This window comes from Balaenoptera ricei, chromosome X (genome assembly GCF_028023285.1).
Source record: "Balaenoptera ricei isolate mBalRic1 chromosome X, mBalRic1.hap2, whole genome shotgun sequence".
Taxonomy (NCBI): Eukaryota; Metazoa; Chordata; class Mammalia; order Artiodactyla; family Balaenopteridae; genus Balaenoptera; species Balaenoptera ricei.
In genome coordinates, this window is record NC_082660.1 from 58,610,213 (window position 1) to 58,635,948 (window position 25,736).

Here is a 25,736-nt window from a genome sequence, read left to right on the forward strand (position 1 = left end):
TTTTAACATGTCCCTCTAACTTTGGCTTTGAGACCTGTGTCTAGGCAAGCCAGGCATATTGCCAAATCCCCATATCAGGTCCCAGGGGATGAACAAAGGACTTTTTCCCCTTCTTTTGTCAAACTGTTTATCCAAAGCATACAAGTTAAACTGTCTTTCATTATAAGTTTAACAAATTGCCTTTTCAAAAGAGAAGAAAGCCACATAGACTCTGATCTGTTCTGAAGAAGTCAGGGCATATGGGTAAAATTGTCTAATAATGGTTAAACTATTACCCAGGGACAAACTCAGACCTTATGTAAAGTTCTTCCCTGTGGTCAGCAGTGTCCTGTGGTAGATGTACTGCCTTTTTATTTTAAGAGAAGGTGAGAGAGAATAATTAGGTTTTGAGAAAATCAGAGCTACTCTGAAGCATCCTATAACTGCAGCTAACACTCTTCTAAAATGTCACAGAAGATGTGTCTGAATCTTCCAAACTGCTGTATAAGTCAGCAATATAGACAGACCTATAAGATTTTGACATATGTATATACTCATACAAACACTATCCAGATAAAGATACAAAACCTTTCCATTACCTCAGTAGACCCTTTCATGCCCCTTCCCAGTCAATGCCATCCCCTTCTCCCAGGCAATTTCTATTCTGGCTTCTATCACAATTATTAGTTTAACCTGTCCTTGAACTTCATATAAATTGGATTCGTATAAGAGCACTCTTGGGATTTCCCTCGTGGTCCACTGGCTAAGACTGTGTGCTCCCAATGCAGGAGGCCCGGTTTTGATCCCTGGTCAGGGAACTAGATCCCACACGCTGCAACTAAATATCCCACATGCCACAACTAAAAGATCCCGCATGTGGCAAAAGAAGATCCCACGTGCCACAACTAAGACCCTGTGCAGCCAAATAAATAACTAAATAAATATTTCAAAAAAAGAGCACTTTTTTTGTTTCTGGCTTTCTTTGCTCAATGTAATGTCTGTGAGATTTATCCATTACACTGTATGTAGCAATATTCATTCCTTACCATTGCTGTATAGTACCCCATTGTATGGATATGACACAATTTATTTATGCATTTTTTTTGGTTGATGGACATTGAGCTGTTTCTGATTTGTGGCCATTTATAATAAAGTTGCTATACTATGGTCAATTGATTTTCAAAAAGAGTGCCAAGACAATTCAATGGGAAAGGAACAGGCTTTTCAAAAAAAGGCATTGTGACAACTGGGTATCCACATAAAAAAGAATCAAATTGGACCCTTACCTCACACCATGTATAAAATTAACTCAAAATGGAACAAAGCTCTAAATGAAAGATATAAACTTATAAAACTCTTAAAAGAGCTTTATAAGAAAACATAAAAATGTTTATAATTAAATATTTCTTTCTTATAAGAAAATATAGGTATAAATATTTGTGACCTTTGATTAGGTTATGGTTTCTTAGATACAACACCAAAAGGAAAGCAACAAGACAGAAAAAATGATAAATTTTACTTAATCAAAATTTAAAACTTTTGTGCTTCAAGGACAATATCAAGAAAATAAAAAGACAACCCACATAATGGGAGAAAAAAACCCTATAAATTATAGAGAACTGATAAGATATATATATATAATAATAGAGAAATCTTATAACTCAACAATAAAAATGCAAATAACCTAATTAAATATGGGCAAAGTAACTGAATATACATTGCTCCAAGAAGATATAAAAATGGCCAATAAGGATATTAAAAGATGCTCAATGTCATTAGCAATTAGGGTAATGCAAATCAAAATCACCATGAAATCCCACTTCATACCCACTAAGGTGGCTCTAATAAAAAAGGGGATGATTAAGGATCAAGGCAAAGATGTGGATAAATTGCAACCCTCATATATTGCTGGTGAGAATGTAAAGTGGTGCAGTCCTTTTGGAAAATGGTTTTGCAGTTCCTCAAAATATTAAACATAAAGTTACCACATGATCCAGCAATTCCAATATTTGGTATATAGCCAAAAGTACTGAAAATATATATCCACACAAAAATTTGTACATGAATGTTCCTAGCAGCATTATACATAATAGCCAAAAATGTAGAAACAACTCAAATGTAAATCAACTACGTGGATAAACAAAATGTGGTCTATCAATGCAATTAAATATTATTCAGCCAGAAAAAGGAATGAAGTACTTGATGAGGACTACAACATGGATGAAACTTGAAAATATTATGCTAAGTGAAAGAAGCCACACAAAAGGAAAACTATATGATTCCATTTATATGAAATGTTCAGAATAGGCAATTCATAGAGACAGAAAGTAGGCTAGTAGTTGCCAGGGGCTGGGGAAAGGAGAGAATGGGAAATAGCTACTTAATGGATATGAGTTTCATTTCGGGGTGATGAAATGGTTTGGAACTAGATAGTAGTGATGGTTGTACAACTTGGTGAATATGTTAAAAAAACAGTGAATTATGCACTTTAAAAAGTGAATTTTATGGTATGTGAATTATGTTTCAATTTTTTAAAAAACCTAGTTCTTCAGCTTTTTCTTTAATACTGTGAACTACTCTGTATCATTCTAATAGACATTGCTTAAGTTATTCCCCAAATTAAAATTTTAAAAAGCTACTATGAATATTCTTATATATGCCTCCAAATGATTTTTTTTACCCAAATTTATCTAATAAGTGCTATTTGGGTATATTGATTGGGTTTAACCAGAGGGGCTGACAAGTGGCAAGATGACTAGAATATCTCCTTATTTTGTCTGTCTCTGTCATGTGACTGCTCACTCTGTCCATACCCCTGTCATGATCCCCTCCCTCCCCCAAAAAAATAACCTAGGAAAATAAGAATGCAACCTGACAGGGAAAAGGAGAAGTAATGAGGCTGACATTAATAATAATCCCCACATGAGCTCATTGTGCCCTAAAAAGTTGATGTTGGCTAAGTTTCTCCTGGATGTTAGGTACTCAGACTACTGCCAGTGCAGCTGCCTCTGGCCACAGCTTACGATTGCTGCTCTTCTCAACTTGCACATGCCTGTGGGATGAAACATTCTGTCTCTAGGACGGGTGGGCAGAACAAGATGACAGGTCTAAATTAAGAACTCAGGACTTCATGGAAGATATTTGCTTTTCCTGGGCAGTGCAGGAGGTGTGGGATTAAAAAGGATGAGGAAGACAGCAGCTGGTCCATGCCCTGCCCATTCCTCTCCTTGTGAGCCTACCCAGTCACCCACGTGCAGAGGACTGGCAAAAATCAAAGTAGTTGCTCAGTCTGGCCGTGAGAACAGTGCTTTCTTTGAAAATCAAGCTTCTAATCTGTGCAGTGCCCTCATCATTTCCAGATGCTTGGCCTATAATTCAGATGTTGCTTTATCATTTGGTGCTGGCTCTCAGCCTTCTCCTTCCTGGCCTGGCCCAGGGTTACTCCTATCCCAGCTTTCTCTTGCCCATTATCTGCTTCCAAACTATCAAACATCTTATCTTCCTCCTGCCCAAGTATTTGTGAATTCTGCATTCCTCAGAATGGTGAGTGGTCCCAGGTCCAGCTCTGCCATCAGAAGCATGATCCTCCCCACTGCCAAACTCAAGGTCTCAATCATACCATGAGGATTTGGTCAATCTCTTTGACTAGTGGTTCTCAGTATAGGCTGCACCTTGGGAGCTTCAAAAAAACACTTATACCTGGGTCACATTCCTGAGATTCTGATGTATTTGGAATTTTAAAAATTCACCAAGTGATTCTCATGTGCAGCCAACTTTGAAAATCATTGTTTTAAGGGCTCTTTTTGGCTCTTGTATGTTTCACCTGAATATAAGGTGCAGTCAGAAAAAAGTCCTTCTGTTCCCCCATATTCAGAGGGAACTTGGTGAGGGAGTAACCTGGGGCCTACCCATTTTTTTTTTCTGGAAAGAATGGGTGATAGAGTTATAAGGGCTAAGGGTGGAATGGTTCTTTTAAAACATGTTAGATCATGTCATTTCCAACCTCAAAATCCATCGATGTCTCTCCACCTCACTCAATAAACTAAAGTCCTTATAATGGTCAATGAGGTTTTAGATGATCTGCCTACCACCCCATCACCTCTTTGACTCCATGATCTACTATTCTTCCTATTATTCCCTTAACTCCAGCCATGCCAACCTCCTTGCTCTTCCTCAAACTAACCAGGAAATGCTTCTACCTTAAGGCCTTAACACTCGCTGTTCCCTTATTCAGGCATGTTTTCCCCCAGATATCCACATGACTACCTTCCTCATCTTCTTCAGTTCTTTGATCACAAACTATCTTCTTAGTGAGGCTTCTTGACCACTATTTCAAAACTGCAAGTTCCCTCCATATTCCCTATCCCTTCTCCTGTTTCATTCTTCTCAGTAGCACTTGTGACCATCTGACACACACTACATCTTACTTATTTACTTCTTTATTGCCTGATTCTACCCCAACTAGAATGTGAGCACCATGAGATCATAGCCCTGTTGTGGTCACTACTTCATCCCCCCTGCTTAGAACAGTGCCTGGCATACAATAGGCACTAAATAAATATTTGTTGGATGAGTGAATGGTAAAAATTTACAAAATAATGGTAACAATCTTCTGTCTGAGCGAAAGGTTTCACAGTTTGAAAGGGTTTCATATCAGTTAGCTCAATATTTCCTTCCAGTAACCCTGAGAATAAGCCATGGATTATTATCACCAATTCATAGATTTTAAAAACTGTGGCTTAAAGAAAATAAAATGCCTCTAAATTTATTTAACTAGCATTAAATAAAGCCAGAACTCACAGGTGATTTAAGACTCATGAGTTTGGCATGCTTTCCAAGGCAGTATTGAACTCTAAAATAGGGAATGAAGGTCCTCCCAGGCTGTCACTTAAATTTACTATTTCATCAGCAATCTTTTAGGTTGGGACAAAGGTATTTTCTGAATACTAATCTGTGCTTTAAAGAATGGCTAGACAGGGTTTCTGCTCAAGCCCTAGGAGACAAGGGCCAGGACAAAGATGGTAGCAATAAGAACAAGAAGGAAGTGATGGTGGGAGATACAGATCTTACAAAGTAAGTCCATAGGACCTTACAATTACATGGATGTGAGAGCCAAGAGAAAGACATAAGTCAGAGAAGATTCTGAGGGTTTCTGCCTGGGAAACCAGGAGAACCTCAGGGCACAAAAAGTGTGAAAGGGGAGTTGCTTGTTAGGAAAAAAAGAGACAATGCACTCAGTTTTTCAAATTGTTTTAAGTATGGAAAGTTTGAGGGGACAAAGGAACATGTCAGTTGTGGTGCCTAGCAGGCAATTAAAATATGTGGAACATAGGTTGGGGCTAGAGATAAGTCAAATTCATAAAAATACCAGCTCGTGGATGCACATCAGAATCGTCTGGGGTACTTTAAAACATACCTATTCCCTAGACCAATTAAATAAAATCTTCAGAAGGTAGAGCACCATTGGCCTAGGTAAATCATGGCAGAGGCTTAGATGAGCAAAGAAAAATGCCAAGGACAAAACACTAAGGAACATCCATATGTGAAGCTGGAAGAGGAAGATTAGTCAGCAGCAACCAAGAAGGGGAATCCAGGGAAGAAAGAATAGAACTCAGATGGGACAGTACAGGACAAAGTTTTAAGAAGTAAAAGGTGAGCAACAGTGTCAGCTGTTGGTACAGGGAGGTGAAGGAGCATCAAGACTGGAAATACATTATTTTGTTGGTATGTGACAAAAGTAAATTGTCTTAATATTCAAGCATATCACAATATGTGCATGGGATAGAAATAATTCAGAGACCACAGGTGGTTGTTACAGTTTTTAACAAGCTTCTCTTTCCATTTCCAAAGTGGCTGAAGAATTTCAACTGTTAGTGATAGCAACATTTGGTCCAGTAATGTCAGGATTAGTATATCAACAGAGGAGAATGAAGGAAGCTGTGCAAAATTAAAGAAGTCACATCTATTTACCTTGTTCTTTACTCTGGTGTACAGAGCAACAGATAATGGCTCAGCAAGAATAAAGATGCTGGAGTAGAAAAATAAATAAAATTTTATTAAAAACAATTGTTACTGTACAGATAGAATTAATATCCAGTTGGATCATTTCAATTCAGCCAAAAGCAAATGTTAACCATGTGAGTTAAAATCTTTCTCCTTCAAAACATGTGGAAGCACACACATCCACAACAAAAAAGCACAAATCTAAAAAAGGCAAACATAACTTAAAAGACTGTAAATTGAGGGAGAGAAAAAGCTAAAAAATATATAAATATTTAGTTAGTGTCTGGAACTGCTGAAAAAAAATGATAAAGGGAGGGGAGAAAAGAGCTGTGTAGCCAAGAATATGGTGATATAATTAAGACCATCAATCTTTGGGCTGATTATGAGAGGAAAATATCACTTTAATGATTGCTGAAACAGTCTTCCCAAGTGGGAGCAAAGGTACGGAAACTACCGTGAATGATGTTCAAGGGAAAAATGAGATAATGTATGTGAGAGTGCTCCGGAAACTCCAAATTGTGCTACACATGTGAGGGGTTGCTATGACTGTTGTTTCTATTCCACCCAGAGTTTGGGAACAAAGGACATTGGAGAGAGGCTACAGGCCAGACAAACAACCAATACCCAAAACCCCTGCTTTTGTTCCACAGTGTCCCTAGCCAAAGTGAGTCACATTCATGTACCGACCACCACAAGATACAATGAAATTAGTGGTATCATCAAAAATTAGTTACATCGCCAGCAGTACTAGGTGACTTTCCAGAGAGGATATGCTTTTGACTGAGTTCTCCCAGCTGAAAACTGGATTCATGGTATGATTTCTTTACAGGGCTAGGAACTGGATAAAACTCAGTCAAGTGCTCTCATTTCTGATTTTTATTAATGTTCTTTGGTCTTGCCCCACATTCTCTCCACCCTGTCCAGTTTACCAACTATCTAGAATAGTTGTATCTCTCTGAAGATGTCAATAAGAACAGTGCCCTTTCTCCCACAGCAATGTAAATTCTATCATGTACACTATCCCTTCCTCATAGGCCAGAAGTATCCTAAAGAAACAGATATACAAACTGATGAGCATTTGCAAGCACAGCTAAGGGCTACTTATCCTTCCAATCTGAATGGGAGAATCAGTCCATAGAATGAAGCCTGTCTGTACAGGATGAGATATTGATGCCAAAACATTTCTTGCCTTTTACTTTTTAGGCTGCCTAAGAAAAAGAAAGGTGGCGGGGTAGTGGGGAAAAGATGAAACTGATACAACAAGAAGCCTATGATTACATATGTAAATGCACATTCTATAAAACAATTTTCAGAATCGTAGATGGGAGCTTAAAACTCATCTTAGTCCCAGCTGCCTGTTACCCAATAAAGAAATACCATCCATATCTACTTGAACTCACCTCAAATAGAGTAACAGACACCTCAGTACTCATACGACAGCACATTTCATTATGGTTTATTTTTTTTTCTCCTCTTTGGTAACTGGCTAAAACTTCAAACCATCAGATAATTGAAAACATATTCTCATGGAATCCCAAAAGGATTCTTCAAGACAACCTAACCTCATTCCCTTGATGATCCATATGGGGAGACTGAGTCCCCTCTAGAAGGAATAAAATTTCCCCCAATTCACATAGTTGGTCAGCACAGAGCCAGGACTAGAATCCAAAGTCTCCAAATTTAGGGCCCATTGCCAAAATTAGAAAACAAAACAAAACAAAACAATACTGACCTTGGAGTAACAAAAATCTGGTTTCTAGTTTTGTTCAGACACTTACTAACTAAATGATCTCTAGCAAGTTTCATTTTCTTTGAGCCTATTTGGCTACCTGTACAATTAAGACAAGAGGACCTGGACCGTCCCTAGTTGGGATGAGGAGTCAGTGGGATTATGGATTTGAAAGTACCTGGCACACAGTGGGAACTTAAGAAATAATTTACAAAGGAACTTGTCACATTCACCCATCCTGTTCCTTTTACAGTGTTTCTGATCACTTTGAAGGTACCACCATCACCCCAGCTTATATAGCTCAAAGCCTCAGAGTCTTATTTGACTTGACAGCATGCTATAAGAGAAATGATGGAAGAGCTGGGCTGTTTGACCTGGGAATGAAAGATGAATGGGGATCTGTTTCTTGGTTTTCAGATCTCTGAGGAGCTATCATGGCAGAGAATGAGCAGACTGAGCAGACTTCTCTGAGTGGCCCCAGGGAGAATGACTACAACCTCTGGAAGCCACAGGGAGACTGAATTCAGTTTAACAAAAGGAAGAACTTTTGCAGACTCAAGGCTTTCTATGAAGGGAATTGACTCTCTCAGAGATCTGTAAGTACACTCGCTTTGAAAGTATTCAGGCAGAGACTAGCAAAGATGTTATAAGGTGAAGTCAATTGGGGTGAAAGAAAATTATGATTCATGAACTTCCTACTATGAATTTTCTACCTACTATGCATCAGATATTGTGCTAGATACTTCACAGGGATTATTTCTTTTAATCCTTCCAACAAAACTATGACATGTCTACTATTCTCCCTTCAGACTGAGTTTTGGAGACGTTCAGTATTTCTCACTGGGGTTACTACTGGTATTATAAGCGGGTGGTGCTCAACATCAGTAATCATTAGAGAAATGCAAATCAAAACTACAATGAGGTATCACCTCACACCAGTCAGAATGACCATCATCAAAAATCTACAAACAATAAATGCTGGAAAGGGTGTGGAGAAAAGGGAACCCTCTTGCACTGTTGGTGGGAATGTAAATTGATACAGCCACTATGGAGAACAGTATGGAGGTTCCTTAAAAAACTAAAAATAGAACTACCATACGACCCAGCAATCCCACTACTGGGCATATATCCTGAGAAAACCATAATTCAAAAAGAGTCATGTACCACAATGTTCATTGCAGCTCAATTTACAATATCCAGGACATGGAAGCAACCTAAGTGTCCATCGACAGATGAATGGATAAAGAAGATATGGCACATATATACAATGGAATATTACTCAGTCATAAAAAGAAACAAAATTGAATTATTTGTAGTGAGGTGGATGGACCTAGGGTCTGTCATACAGAGTGAAGTAAGTCAGAAAGAGAAAAACAAATACCATATTCTAACACATATATATGGAATCTAAAAAAAAGGTTATGAAGAACCTAGGGACAGGACAGGAATAAAGACGCCGACATAGAGAATGGACTTGAGGACATGGGGAGGGGGAAGGGTAAGCTGGGACAAAGTAAGTGAGTGGCATGGACATATAGACACTACCAAATGTAAAATAGATAGCTAGTGGGAAGCAGCTGCATAGCACAGGGAGATCAGCTCGGTGCTTTGTGACCACCTAGAGGGGTGGGATAGGGAGGGTGGGAGGGAGACGCAAGAAGGAGGAGATATGGGGATATACGTAAATGTATAGCTGATTCACTCTGTTGTAAAGCAGAAACTAACACACCATTGCAAAGCAATTATACTCCAATAAAGATACTAAAAAAATAAAATAAATAAGTGGGTGAGAAGAACAATACTTTGCTGTCTCAAACTGGTTGGTACTAAATTCAGTAGTACTTCATTCTTTGTGCAAAAAAAATCACACTCTCAACACATATTTCTAAATGCCCTATGGATATCGTATTGATCCTGTTTGGGAATGATGGATAAATAATATGCTTAGGATCACAAACAGCAGGTAAGTAGCAGACCCAGGACTTGAATAAGCTGTGTCTAACTCAGAAAGTAGATATCCTTTCTATTTGTACCATCCACAGAAATGGATGGAATTGGGATTGGAATACACAACCTTTTAAAGTCTAAACCAATTCCAAGAGATAGTGATTCTCTCATTCTTCTCTTTTCAGTCTCATATAATTTATCAACTTCTAAATTCTGCAGATTCAACTTCTGTGATGTATTGTTAAATTCATTGCCTCCTTTCTATTCCCATAATCACCACCTCAGTTCAGGGTCTCATTCCCTCTCTGCATCTGGTTTATCCACATCTCATGTTTTCCTATTCCAATTCAGTTAATGCATGTTTACCAGATTATTCTTCCTGAAACACAGATTTACCTTTTTTCTTTAGCTCAGAGACTTTCAATGATTTTCCACAGTGTGACGAATTGAACAGAAAATCTAGCATCCAAAAGTCTTCCACAGTTTGTCATCAATCTACCATGGCAACTTTAACTTTCACTTTCCACGTAACTGTACTCTAAAATCCAGTTCAGCTGGTGTTCTTTTCACATGCCCTGAGCTTCCCTGCCTCCAAACAGTTGTTCCTGTTTTTCTTCTGGCTTGGACTGCCTTCTCTCCTGCCTCCACCTGTTGAAATCCTATCTGTGTTTCATGGCCCATCTTAAATAATAATAATAGTTAACATTTATTGAGTGCTTATTTTGGTCCAGCCACTGTGCTAAGTGTGTGCAAGTATTTCACATGGATTATCTAATTTAAGCCTCACAAAAACTTGATAAAGTAAGCTCTATCATTATCTCCATTCTAGACTAGATTAAAACAGAATTCAGACAGGGGAAAGTAATTATGCTTGTCCAATGTCACACAAGTTAATAAATGGTAGGGATGGGATTTGAACTCAAGTAGTCTGGCTCTGGAGCCCTGAAAGGTGATACAATGTCAAAAACCAAACAATCAAAAAACACTTTCTGATTTACTCTGTCTCAACTAGATGTGATCCTTAACTGACAATACCAAAGCATACTTTAACTGGACCTTTAAAGCTATCTTGTGTTATATTTATTTGTTCTTATACCCATGATGAGGTCCCAGTGGGCATAGACTATGTCTTAACCATTTGTCTGTCTCACACAGTGGTGGCACAGAGTAGGTGCTCAGTGAGTCTGTTATGTTGAATTGAAGGTATGATGGGGTGAAAGAGGGGACAAGAGAGTTATGTAGGGGAAGATGCCCATACTCTCCTGCCTTAGCCACCCTGCAATGGTGTGATACTGGTCAGCACTGCCAACACCTGTCCAAACAAGACCTTGCAGTCTCTGCTTCCCCAGCCTAGTTTCTGGCGGGTCTCTACTTGCCCCCCAGTTCTCACAGCTGCCTCGGCCTTTTGGCCAATGTTTGATGTAAAGCAGGATCAAAATATCACTGCCTTGGGCTCAGTTTCCAGGAGTGAGGGATCAAGTGAAACCCAGCCGGGTGGGTGAGACTGAAAGCCCCCAAATAGAGCTTGCAAACTCTTTACACAAGCCTCGACTTGCCCAGGGGCCAAGTGGGTAGGCCAGCAGCTCAACGTCCCTCGGGATGCTTCACAAATCTGATCCAACTCCTCCCTCTCTCCCCTAAGCTCCTAGCCTCCTTCTCTTTTCTCTTCCTTATCTCCTAACTGGAGATACTCAGGGTGGTTGGGCAGGTCCAGGCATGTTCCCAGAGGCCATAAGGGTCCCGTACAAGCCTACCCCAGGGGAACTGGCTCACCAAAGCCATCAGGGTATTAGCTCAGGTCCATGGCACCTTACACCGCACTCTCTGGATACAGATGGATGGGCAGACAGACAGCCACAGGACACCTTCCCAGCCATTCTGACTTTGTAGCACCTTAGCAGGGTCATCCTAACCTGATCCTGAACTCTCATCTCTATGCCTCACAGGTCCAAGCCACCTTGCCATGCCAGAGGGTGTTCCCACACTTACCCTGTAAATGAATGGATGGATGGATCTTGCTCCAGTAACGGAATTCCTGGACAAACGTACCTCAGCACAGGCCAGACATCCCACCAAGCCCCCACCTCTCAGCCCCCAGTCTCCATACTACACTCACAGTAGATGAAATTCGTTACAGTCAAAGCTCTGCTCTGACTCATTTCACGTCCACGTGTAGCAACAACAGCAAGAACCTATTCTCTTTTCTTTTCATGCTACGCCTACTTCTCCGCCCCCGTGAAGCAGCTATTGGACCACTTGAGTGTCTAGGCGTGGCTACACAAAAAAGTTTCACCCCTGACAGTGAGAGTGGGGGAGGAGTTGGGGAAGAGCGGGTGAATAGTGACCAAGCCACGCCTTTGGCAGGAACTGAAAAGCTTCAGGGACTGAAGCAGGGAGAGAGGGAATGGAAGCAGGAGAGATTGTGGAGCTGAAGTTAAGATCTGTGGTGTCAAGGGAGGATTTGTGTCTTCATGGCAGAGTGTCACATCCTCATATAAGCCTCACTCATCCAAGTCCTGCCCTGTCCACTGCACTCTGTTTATTTCCTTACTGGCACTGAATTGTAATCTGTAATAATTTAATTGATTAATTTCCTTGATTGTTTAATGTCTGTCCTTTCCCTTCCACTAATTGGTAAGCATCATAAGCTAATACTTAATAACTAACACTTATGCAACACTTGCTATCTGCCAGGCACTCTTCTCAATATTTTACATATATTAGCTCATTTAATCCTTATAACTAGGATTAAATTGTAATTAATAATTACAATTATATTATTGTATAAGTAATAATTAAGTATAAGTACTTAAATAATAAGTATAAGTAACAATTACTTATAATTGTGAATAAAACCCTAGTTTTATTCACAATTTAGAGATAAGAAAACTAAGGCATAGACTGATTGCCCAATTGTCAAACAGCTAGTAAGTGACAGGTCTGGGAAGAAGTCTGGTACACAGCAGAGGAATAAATAAATTAACTAGAGAACCAGGTGTAAAGGACAAAATGGGAGAGGTCAGAAAGACTTTGAATATGTTGAACTTAGCCAAAGAGCCCTACAGATGAAGAAATGTGAGCTGGCAGCAAGAGGACCCTTTAGCCTGGGGGTACTCTCCCACCTGACACAACCCTGCTGCCTTTTATTTTTTATTTATTGATTTATTTTGCCTTTTAGTTTTTAAACACAAGTCCTTTCCAGCTAAGTTGGGAACATTCTTCAAGGTCAGGATTAGGGGCCTTTCAACAACCCTAACCTCAAGAGCTCAAGAGCTCCCCCTCCCCTGCTCCCTATGAACCATGTCTCTCTTTTTTTTTAACTTTATTTTTTATTTTCAAAAAATGTTTATTGGAGTATAGTGGATTTACAATGTTGTATTAGTTACTGCTATACAGCAAAGTGAATCAGTTATACATATACATATATCCACTCTTTTTTAGATTCTTTTCCCATATAAGCCATTAGAAAGTGTTGAGTACAGTTCCCTGTGCTATACAGTAGGTCCTTATTAGTTATCTGTTTTATATATAGTAGTGTATATATGTCAATCCGTATCTCCCAGTTTATCCCTCCCCCCTTTCCCCCAGGTAACCATAAATTTGTTTTCTACGTCTGTAACTCTGTTTCCGTTTTGTAGATAAGTTCATTTGTATGCTTTTTTTTTAGGTTCCACATATAAGCGATATCATATGATATTTCTCTTTCTCTTTTCGACTTACTTCACTCAGTAGAACCATGCCTCATTTTAAAAGTCCTCTCTCACTGGTATCTTTATTATTTACCTTCCACCTTATGTCCAAACCTTCTACCCCACAAACATATTCGAATTCTTCCCACTGCAAAATAAAATCTCCCCCACTGTCTCCTCCTAAAATAACAGCCTCATCTCTCTTCCTTCTTCAGCCAAATTTCTGGCCAGAGTAGTCTCCACTCACTGTTTCCATGTCTTTACTTTCCATTAGCTTCCCAATTTATTGCAACCTGGCTTCCAGCCCAATGTTCTTTCCCTGAGATCACAAGTGACCTTTTTTACTGCCACATTTTAGGGAACATTTTCACTCATTTTCTTATTTATCTGCAGTTTTTATCCAGTGCTAGCCACTCTTTTCTTTGGGAAACATTCTTTCTTGTGTTGGAAAACACTACTCGGCTCCTGGTTTCCCTCTATTTCTCTAACCCCTCTTTCTCAGATTGTGTCACTGGATATTCTCCAGTATCTCATTCCATAATGTTGGTGATGCTGGGGCCTTCACAACACTTTATACATACAATCTCATTTATACCACAGAACAACTCTTAGAAGTATTATTTTCCTTATTTTATACATGTGGCAACTCTGGATCAGACAAGTTTACTGAATTGCCCAGAGGCACACAGCAAGTACAAGCTTAATCCAGAACTATAACTAGTACCTGATTCTAGGCATGCTACATCATGCTGTCTTGCCATGTCTTGTAAGGACATGGCATAGCAATAGAGTGGCTTTGGAGTCTAAATTGGCATCCCAGATCTGTCACTTAAAATTTGCATGCTGGGGGCTTCCTTGGTGGCGCAGTGGCTGGGAGTCTGCCTGCCGATGCAGGGGACACGGGTTCGAGCTCTGGTCTGGGAGGATCCCACATGCCGCGGAGCAACTGGGCCCGTGAGCCACAACTGCTGAGCCTGCGCGTCTGGAGCCTGTGCTCCGCAACAAGAGAGGCCACGATAATGAGAGGCCCGCGCATCGCGATGAGGAGTGGCCCCCGCTTGCTGCAAGCAGCGAAAGCCCTCGCACAGAAACGAAGACCCAACACAGCCAAAAATAAAATAAAATCAATTAATTAATTAAAAAAAATTTGCATGCTGTGTGATCTTAGACAAGTACTTTAACCTCTCAGAGATTCAGTTTCCCTATCTATAAAATGTGGAAAGAAACAAGCTTGCTGGGAAGATTTGAGAGGAATATTTATAGACTTCTGAACCCAGTTCCAGACACAATAACTGAGATCTATTAGAATGACAGTGGTAATGAGGACTATAATTATCAACCTTTTCCCCCTACCTAATTTTCTTACCTTTTATTGTTAGTCTAACCTTATTAGTCTACATTCTTGTCACTAGTTCCTAATTTTATTTGTTTTTGCCTGACTCAGTCCTCCTCTGAGAGAATGCAATTTCGACTGAGGCAATTAGGCAAACTCCTGTGTTTTCTCTACACCCTACCTTCTCAGGCCTAGGATTGGAAATTCAGCACACACCGACCAGAAGGCTGTGCAACTCTGACTCTTCTACACATGTATTTGCTAATAATATTACTTTAAAACAATAGGTAGCATAGTCCTCTGGAGTTCTTTACACAGGTATCTCATTCAATCTTTATAACCACGGGAAGGTGCCATTACTATTACCATGCCAATTTACTAATTGGAAAGGGCAGAAATACCATCTCTTGGATGTGTACTATATGCAGGCACTGAGATAGGCAATTTATATGTTATCTCACTAACCCTTCAAGAGCACTTCCATGATCTGGTGATTATTACGTCCATTTTAAAAATAAAAAAAAAAATAAGTTGGATATATAAAACATTATGTGACATCCAAATGAGCACAGAATTGCTAAGCAGAGGTGTTGAGATTTGAACTCGAATTTTCTAAGGCCAACCCTGAAGCTCTTTTTAGTATACCATGCTATTTCTCACCTACAGACAGCCTTGTGGGGACAGAAAACTATCACTGGGGTTGCAAAAAAAGATTTAGATACTTCATTCTAAAACTCTACTTACGGGATGAGGGCCATAGGGCTTTGAAGCAGCATTTCTGCAAAATATTAGGATTGTTTAGGTCAGTTCAATTTCAAAAGGAATTCACAGCATGATATGCCTGGCACAAAAAATAAATAAACAATAAATAAATTAATAAGTACATAATAGGAGAAAGAATGGCAACACTAAGGAATACACAATCATATAAAAGATTCATAATCATATAAGAGATATATCTAGTGTCCAGAGGGCAGGTTCTAAAATTCTTATTCTCCTTAGCATTGGTGAGACATCCAGACACTCATTGCACTGCCATCACCCACCACTATGTTTGGTCTGAGAAGACTCAAGAGGACTTGGTCACTTTCTGCCAACATCTGAAGGGCTGTCACAGGGTAGAAGGAACTGATGAGATTTGTATCTTAAGGGGACAAAATGAGGCCATATGGGTAGAATATACAGGCAGACAGATTTATACTCAGTATAAGGAATTGTTTTCTAATAATCACAGTGAAGGGTCAGGTCAGTCTCCAGGGCTCCAGATAACAGTCTTTCCCATTTATCTTCACTTATATAATGTTGCCAGCCTGGAGTTGGCAGCTAAGGTCATTTTCCTCAGTGTGTGCCTCCAGCCTGTATGGATTCAGAGTGATTCCTCTAGGGGAGAGTTTAGACCTAAGATTCTTTCCAGCCATCTCTCAAGATCTCTCCCTAGCAGGGCTTTGTGGGCTTTGGCTGTGCTTCCACTTAGAGTGAGGTGCAAGTTGGCCTCTTATGGGAAAGGTCAGAAAGCTCAAGGCAAACCAGGCAGGCTAGAGGAGGTAGTGAATGTAGGCTTAGGTGTAGAATCTACAGGCAGAGTTACTACTGAGGTTCAGGGAGCAGGTCTCTCCAGATATATCCCTAGAAACCAGTCAGCACCTAGGAGTGAGGTGAAGGCAATTTTAGGGCCTGGACTTAGAGATAGGGGTAGGACAAAGAGAAGAAGTTGCCAGAAAAAATAACTGCCCAGTCTTCTTGGATTTCCAACTATCCTTGAGTACTCCATATTTCTCCCAAGTTACTATCAGGCCCTGTTCTAAGTGCTTCATGTGTCTTAACTAATTTAATTTTCATAACAGCTTTATGAGATAGGTACTATGATTATCATCCTTAACTTTCAGATGAGAAATCAAGATAGAGTGGCCAAGGAGTTTGTTCATGGTAATACAGCCAGAAAACTCAATGGATTCAAGAACTCTCACTCAGGTCTCTGGCAGCAGAATCATCATTACCTGGAAACTTATTTTTTCAATGCAAATTCTCTAGTCCCAACCCATATCTAATGAATCAGAAATTTCCAGTGTTAGGCCCAGAAATCTGTGTTTTAACAAGCTCTCTAGGGTGATTCTAACTCAAGTTTGAATACCACTGTTCTAAAGCACTAAGTGAAGTAATTTCTTTCCTTCCCAATTAGAGGGTCCTCCCATCTTCCCTGCACAGCTATTCTAAACTTCTACATTTTCCCTAAAGTCCCTACTTTGGCACCTAGTTATCAGTCCAGAAAAATGAACCCCTATCCTTATCATCAAGAAAACAGATGCTATTAGGTATGAAGTCCTTCCACCACTTTCCCTTATGCCAGTAAATTTCTCTCTCCATCCATCCTGGTCTTTCCTCTTGGTGGAGAGGAGGAGAGCATGAGCCTCTTCCCCCTTCCCTGTCCCCTATGGACCATGCTTTATTTTTAACCCCTCTCTCACAGGTACCTTTATTATTCACCTTTCCTCTGTATCCAGCCACTCTACCCACAAACATATTTGAATTCCTCCCACTGGTGGAGGAGAGACCCTTCCCTCTTGACTCCTTCATGAATTACTATGCCTCTCTTTATTTCAAAAGACTTCAAGATTCTCCAGCCATAACCCCATGCATACCTGCATCCAACCACTTCCCTCTAACAACCTCATCTCCCTCATGCCAGCCTTCCACCTATGGAAAACTAGCCTCATTAAGCTCAGTGGTCCCCCCCACCTGATCCACCTAGAAACCAATCTTCAACACCAAAACACCATTTGTTGTCAGGTCACTCCTGCTGGGGAGCCTCTACACTTAAGAATTGAGAAGAAGCATCCACCCACTTCCTTTATCACTACTATTCCCAAGAACTCGCACGAGAGCTTCCCACTGTGTATGGCATAAACTTTGAAGTCTTTTAATGCATTATTCTGATAATAACAGTAATAGCTATAATTTTGAGCATTGAGTGCCTAGAACTATGTTAAGTACTTTGTCTGAATTATCTAAGCCTCAAAGGAATCTTGAGGTACACCTATCTCCAGGCTCTGAGAGGTTAAATGACTTACCTAAGGATATGCAGTTAGGCAATAGCAACATCAAGATATAAACATAGCCTCTGTTCTGACAACAAACTCCTTAATAACATTAACTACCATTAAATCACTGTATAATATATACTATTTATTATGCCAGGTACATTTTGAAAATAGTAGTAAGACTAGTAGTAGTCCATTTATCAAGGACCTAATATGTGCCCTGTGTTACGTTAAACCCTTTCATTTCATACATTATTTCATTTAATACAATGGCACCATGAGACAGAGCTGATATTCTTGCCTCTTGGATGATGCAACTAAGACTTAAAAAGTGATAGGTCTAAGGTCATTAAGATAGAAGGAATAAAAAACTGGGTTTGGAACAAGGTGTTTTTGACTGAAAATTCTTTGCTCTTTCAACTAAAGCATCTTGGCTCTTATCAATCAATAATGAAATGGGATTAGAATACAGTAGAAAGGGCATGAGCTTTAGTGAGGACGGTTCTGAGTTCAAACCCTGAGTTGTGACTTTGATCAAGTTTCTTCATGTGAAATATGTTAGAAATACAGTAAGTCCCCTACATATGAACCTTCAAGTTATGAACTTTCAAAGATGCTAACGTGCGTTCCATCAATGTCAGGCGTGAGTGAAATTGCATCTTGCCCTTCATCTCCTAGTGCTGATGATCCTTCAGCTCTGCCATCTCCCACCTCCCCTCCCTCCTCCAGTCAGTAACTCTTTTTGCCTGTTCACTCGATGCCAGCCTCTGTATACCAGCTGTTGTACTGTACTACAGTATTTTTCAAGGTACTGTACTGTAAGATTAAAAATGTTTATTTTTTTGTTTGTTTGTTATGTATTATTTGTGTGGAAAGTATGATAAACCTATTATAGTACAGTATATTACTATATAGCCGATTGTGTTAGTTGGGTACCTAGGCTAACTTTGTTGGACTTAAAAACAAATTGGACTTACAAATGCACTCTCAGACTGGAACTCATTCGTATGTAGGGGACTTACTGTATCTTTAGTTCTGGTGTCCCACCCTTTCTATAATCTCCTTCCCTTGTTTTTGTTTTGCAAATTCTAGTACCTCAGGCTTTGGTTGGTTGATAATAAAAATTTTCTGCCTTGTGCCTACCATAAAAGAAAAGGAGTGGGCTCTGGTCCTTTGTGTGAGTGGTGGGTGTTCTGATTCCAATTCATACACACCACCAGTGAAAGCCATGGATAATTTCATCATTAGTTACCTAAGAAGTAAGCACACCTTACCAAACAGAGCATTAATTTTTCCCAGGACAGAGTTTAGTCTCACATGAGGGAAGTATGTATTCCTTGTTGACGTTATTTTGTCCCTGATAGTTTTGGGAAATAATAGTCTTGTAATTGTTATGCTTTCTGAGCTTAGCTTACATTACAAGAGGTATGGGAATCTATATTTCAGACACCTTCATGTGTGGCATTGGCTTTAAGTAGATTTTTTTCTGGTCTCCATATCTTTTCCTTAATAGAAGAGAAGAGAGTGGGCCCTAATCTCATCTTGAGATCTGTCATATACCTATGACAGAGGAGAGAGTGAACAAGGGATACATATCATTATTGTGAATAGAGGCAAAAATAAACAAATGACAAACATACAATATAATTTTAAGTATTGATAAACACTAGGAAGAAAAATAAAATATGGAAAGGGAGTGTATGATGGGGAGTAGCTATTTCGGATAGGATTGTCAGGGAAGGCCTCTCTGAGTCAGTGCTATCTGAGCAGTGACCTGAATGATGTGAGGAATCAAACCATGAAAAGGTCTGGGGAAAGAGTGTTCCAAGCTGAGTGAAAAGCAAGGACAAAGTCTTAGAGATGGGATGCTCAAAGAATAACAAAAATACCAGTCTTAGAGGTCAGAAATTGGCAAATAATGAAGGGCCTTGTAGACCATGGTAAGGAGTTTGGATTTTATTTTAAGTGTGTTGAGATGCCACTGGAGGGTTTTGGTCTGAGAAATATTATTTGAATTCTATTTCAAAAGGATGACTGTGGTTTAACTGTGGACAATGGACCTTATGGGGCAAGAGTGGATATGAGGAGATATGCTAAGTGACTGCAGAAGTAGCCAAGGCAACAAATAATGTTGGTTTGGACTTGGATGAAAGTGTTAAGAAACAGTTGGATTCTGTATTTGCTTTGGCGTTAAGATTTAGATGATTTTCTACATAATTGGGCAGTGTGAAAAAATTGGAATCAATGATGATTCCTAGGTTTAGGACCGAGCAAGTGGATGAATGGTGATGACATTTATTCAGATGAGAAGACTGGGGGAGAAGCAAGTTTTATGGGGGTAGGGAATCAAGTGTGTGGTTTTGGACATATTAACTTTTTTTTTTTTCAAAATAGTGATGATTGCAACTGATATTTTTTCTTTTTTTTCAATTAATTTTTATTGGAGTATAGTTGATTTACAGTGTTGTGTTAGTTTCTGCTGTACAACAAAGTGAATCAGTTATACATATACATATATCCACTCTTTTTTAGATTCTTTCCACATGTAGGATGTTACAGACCATTGAGTAGAGTTCCCTGTGCTATACAGTAGGTTCTTATTAGTTACCTATGTTATATATACTGCAAACGTGTATATGTCACATTTATATATGACGTGTATATGACATAATGTGTATATGTCAATCCCAATCTCCTAATTTATCTCTCCCCCCGCTTCCCCCTTGGTAACCATAAGTTTGTTTTCTACACCTGTGACTCTATTTCTGTTTTGTAAATAGGTTCATTTGTACCATTTTTTAAGATTCCACATATAAACAATATCAGTTTGTATTTCTCTGACTTACTTCACTCAGTATGACAATCTCTAGGTTCATCCATGTCACGGCAAATGGCATTATTTTGTTCTTTTCTTTGGCTGAATAATATTCCATTGTATATATGTACTACATCTTCTTTACCCATTCCTCCATCAAAGGACACTTAGGTTGTTTCCATGTCCTGGCTATTATAAATAGTGCTGCAATGAACATTGGGGTGCATGTATGTTTTCAAATTATGGTTTTCTCTGGATATATGCCCAGGAGTGGGATTGCTGGATCATATGGTAGTTCTATTTTTAGTTTTTTAAGGTACCTCCATACTGTTCTCCATACTGGCTGTACCAGTTTACATTCCCACCAACAAAGTAGGAGGGTTCCCTTTTCTCCACACCCTTTCCAGCATTAGTTGTTTGTAGATTTTTTGATGATGGCCATTCTGACTGGTGTGAGGTGATACCTCATTGTAGTTTTGATTTGCATTTCTCTAATAATTAGTGATATTGAGCATCTTTTCAGGTGCTTTTTAGCCATCTGTATGTCTTCTTTGGAGAAACGTCTATTTACATCTTCCACCCATTTTTTGACTGGATTGTTTGTTTTTTTGATATTGAGCTTCATGATCTGTTTTTATATTTTGGAGATTAATCCTTGTTGGTTGTTTTCTTTGCAGTATTTTCTCTCATTCTGAGGGTTGTCTTTTTGTTTTATGCTTTCCTTTGTTGTGCAAAAGCTTTTAAGTTTAATTAGGTCCGATTTGTTTATTTTTGTTTTTGTTTTCATTACTTTAGGAAACGGATGAAAAAAGATCTTGTTGTGCTTTATGTCAAAGGGTGTTCTGCCTACAATTTCCTCTAAGAGTTTTATAGTGTATGGCCTTACATTTAGGTGTTTAACCCATTTTGAGTTTATTTTTGTGTATGGTGTTAGGGAGTGTTCTAATTTTATTCTTTTACATGTAGCTGTCCAGTTTTCCCAGCACCACTTATTGAAGAGGCTGTCTTTCTCTATTGTATATTCTTGCCTCCTTTGTCATAGATAAGGTGACCATAGGTGCGTGGGTTTATATCTGTGCTTTCTATCCTGCTCCATTGATCTATATTTCTGTTTTTGTGCCAGTACCATACCGTTTTGATGACTGTAGCTTTGTAGTATAGTATGAAACCAGGGAGCCTGATTCCTCCAGGTCCGTTTTTCTTTCACAAGATTGCTTTGGCTATTCAGGGTCTTTTGTGTTTCCATACAAATTGTAAATTTTTTTGTTCAATTCTGTGAAAAATGCCATTGGTAATTTGATAGGGATTGCATTGAATCTGTAGAGTGCTTTGGGTATATAGTCATTTTGACAATACTGATTCTTCCAATCCAAGAACATGGTATATCTCTACATCTGTTTGTGTCATCTTTGATTTCGTTCATCAGTATCTTATGATTTTCTGAGTACAGGTCTTTTGCCTCCTTAGGTAGGTTTATTCCTAGGTATTTTATTCTTTTTGTTGCAATGGTAAATGGGGTTGATTTCTGAATTTCTCTTTTGTTGTTGGTGTATCAGAATGCAAGAGGTTTCTGTGTATTAATTTTGTATCCTGAAAGTACCAAATTCATTGATAAGCTCTAATCATTTTCTGCTAGGAATTGTAGGGTTTTCTATGTATAGTATCATGTCATCTGCAAACAGTGACAGTTTTACTTCTTTTCTTTTCCTTTCTTTAAAATATTTATTTATTTATTTGGCTGCACTGGGTCTTAGGTTTGGCAAGTGGGATCTTTTGTTGCGGTGTGCAGGCTCTTCTTTGTGGCGCACAGGCTTGTCTCTAGTTGTGGCATGCTAGAGTTGTGGCCCTAGAGCACGTGGGCTCAGTAGTTTCAGCATGTGTGCTCTCTAGTTGCGGCACATTGGCTCATTAGTTGCAGTGCATGTGTTTAGTTGCCCTGTGGCATGTGGGATCTTAGTTCCCCGACCAGGGATCAAATCCACGTACCCTGCATTGGAAGGTGGATTCTTAACCAACAGACTAACAGGGAAGTTCCTTACTTCTTTCCCACTTGGATTCCTTTTACTTCTTTTTCTTCTCTGGTGATCGTGGCTAGATCTTCCAAAACTATGTTGAATAATAGTGGCGAGAGTGGACATCCTTGTCTTATTCCTGATCTTAGAGGAAATGCTTTCACTTTTTTACCATTCAGAATGTTTGCTGTGGGTTTGATATATATGGCTTTTATTATGTTGAGATGTGTTTCCTCTATGCCCACTTTCTGGAGAGTTTTTATGATAAATGGGTACTGAAGTTTGTCAAAAGTTTTCCTGCATCTATTGAGATGATCATATGGTTTTTATTTTTCAATTTGTTGATGTAGTGTATCACACTGATTGATTTACATATATTGAAGAATCCTTGTGTCCCTGGGATAAATCACACTTGATCATGTTGTATGATCCTTTTAATGTGTTGTTGGGTTCGGTTTGCTAGTATTTTGTTGAGGATATTTGCATCGATGTTCATCAGTGATATTTGCCTGTAATTTTCTTTTTCTTTTTTTTTTTGTGATATCTTTGGTTTGGTATTAGAGTGAGGGCGGCCTCATAGAATGAGCTTGGGAGTGTCCCTCCCTCTGTAAATTTTGGAAAATTTTCAGAAGGGTAGATGTTAACTCTTCACTAAATGTTTAATATAATTGAGCTGTGAAGCCATCTGATCCCGGACTTTTGTTTGTTGGAAGTTTTTAAATCACAGTTTCAAATTTAGTACTTGGGATTTGTCTGTTCATATTTTCTATTTCTTCCTGATTCATTCTTGGGAGATTGCATTTTCTAAGAATTTGTCCATTTCTCCTAGGTTTTCCATTTTAATAGTGTATAGTTGCTTGTAGTAGTCTTTTAAGATCCTTTGTATATTTGTGGTGTCCATTGTAACTTCTCCTTTTCATTTCTAATTTTATTGAATTGAGTCCTCTCTCTTTCTTTATGAGTCTGGCTAATGATTTATCAATTTTGTTTATCATTTCAAAGAACCAGCTTTTAGTGTCATTGATCTTTGCTATTGCCTTCTTTATCTCTATTTCATTTATTTCTGCTCTGATCTTTCTGTTATTTGTTGCTTTTCCCTTGTTGCTATTAATATTTTCTCTTTGGCTTTAATTTTTGTCAGTTTGATTAATATGTGTCTCGGTGTGTTCCTCCTTGGGTTATCCTGTATGGGACTCTCTGTGCTTCCTGGACTTGAGTGAGTGTTTCCTTTCCCACGTTAGGAAAGTTTTTGTCTGTAATCTCTTCAAATATTTTCTCAGGCCCTTTCTCTTTCTCTTCTCCTTCTGGGACCCTTATAATGAGAATGTTGGAGCGTTAAATGTTGTCTCAGAGTTCTCTGAGGCTGCCCTCATTTTTTTTTTAAACATCTTTATTGAAGTATAATTGCCTTACAATGGTGTGTTAGCTTCTGCTTTATAACAAAGTGAATCAGTTATACATATACAATATGTTCCCATATCTCTTCCCTCTTGCATCTCCCTCCCTCCCACCCTCCCCATCCCACCCCTCTAGGTGGTCACAAAGCACCGAGCTGATCTCCCTGAGCTATGCAGCTGCTTCCCACTAGCTATCTATTTTATATTTGGTAGTGTATATATGTCCATGAAACTCTCTTACCCTGTCACATCTCACCCCGCCCCCTCCCCATATCCTCAACTCCATTCTCTAGTAGGTCTGTGTCTTTATTCCCGTCTTGCCACTAGGTTCTTCATGGCCTTTTTTTTTTTCTTAGATTCCGTATATATGTGTTAGCATACTGTATTTGTTTTTCTCTTTCTGACTAACTTCACTCTGTATGACAGACTCTAACTCCATCCACCTCATTACAAATACCTCCATTTCATTTCTTTTTATGGCTGAGTAATATTCCATTGTATATACATGCCACATCTTCTTTAACCATTCATATGTCGATGGACATTTAGGTTGCTTCCATGTCCTGGCTATTGTAAATAGAGCTGCAATGAACAATTTGGTACATGACTCTTTTTGACCTATGGTTTTCTCAGGGTATATGCCCAGTAGTGGGATTGCTGGGTGGTATGGTAGTTCTATTTGTAGTTTTTTAAGGAACCTCCATACTGTTCTCCATAGTGCTGTATCAATTTACATTCCCACCAACAGTGCAAGAGTGTTCCCTTTCCTCCACACCTTCTCTAGCATTTATTGTTTCTAGATTTTTTGATGATGGCCATTCTGACCGGTGTGAGATGATATCTCATTGTAGTTTTGATTTGCATTTCTCTAATGATTAATGATGTTGAGCATTCTTTCATGTGTCTGTAGGCCATCTGTATATCTTCTTTGGAGACATGTCTATTTAGGTCTTCTGTCCATTTTTGGATTGGGTTGTTCGTTTTTTTGTTATTGAGCTGCATGAGCTGCTTGTAAATCTTGGAGATTAATCCTTTGTCAGTTGCTTCATTTGCAAATATTTTCTCCCATTCTGATGGTTGTCTTTTGGTCTTGTTTATGGTTTCCTTTGCTGTGCAAAAGCTTTTAAGTTTCATTAGGTCCCATTTGTTTATTTGTGTTCTTATTTCCATTTCTCTGGGAGCTGGGTCAAAAAGAATCTTGCTGTGATGTATGTCATAGAGTGTTCTGCCTATGTTTTCCTCTAAGAGTTTGATAGTGGCTGGTCTTACACTTAGGTCTTTAATCCATTTTGAGTTTATTTTTGTGCATGGTGTCAGGGAGTGTTCTAATTTCATACTTTTACATGTACCTGTCCAATATTCCCAGCACCACTTATTGAAGAGGCTGTCTTTTCTCCACTGTATATGCTTGCCTCCTTTATCAAAGATAAGGTGACCATATGTGTGTGGGTTTATCTCTGGGCTTTCTATCCTGTTCCATTGATCTATATTTCTGTTTTTGTGCCAGTACCAAACTGTCCTGATTACTGAAGCTTTGTAATATAGTCTGAAGTCAGGGCGCCTGATTGCCCCAGCTCCATTTTTCGTTCTCAAGATTGCTTTGGCTATTCGGGTCTTTTGTGTCTCCATACAAATTGTGAAATTTTTTGTTCTAGTTCTGTGAAAAATGCCAGTGGTAGTTTGATAGGGATTGCATTGAATCTGTCGATTGCTTTGGGTAGTAGAGTCATTTTCACAATGTTGATTCTTTCAATCCAGGAACATGGTATATCTCTCCATCTATTTGTATCATCT

General features: G+C 39.0%; 1 protein-coding gene across 9 annotated transcripts in view; it reads right to left on the bottom strand.

Moving 5' to 3' along the window:
- The window catches only part of EDA2R (ectodysplasin A2 receptor), a 142,006-nt gene that overhangs the window by 61,534 nt on the left and 54,736 nt on the right, over positions 1-25,736 (bottom strand). For 4 of the 9 annotated variants that reach the window (XM_059910160.1, XM_059910159.1, XM_059910156.1 and 1 more), the window contains exon 1: positions 11,648-11,818. The exons of 2 other annotated variants lie outside the window; for them this stretch is intronic. The gene's annotated coding sequence lies outside the window, so the exon portion shown is untranslated. Of the gene's footprint in view, positions 1-5,949; positions 6,009-11,647; positions 11,819-15,424; positions 15,459-25,736 lie in introns of those variants that run through there. 3 more of the 9 variants (XM_059910164.1, XM_059910158.1, XM_059910163.1) reach the window with 2 other exon arrangements.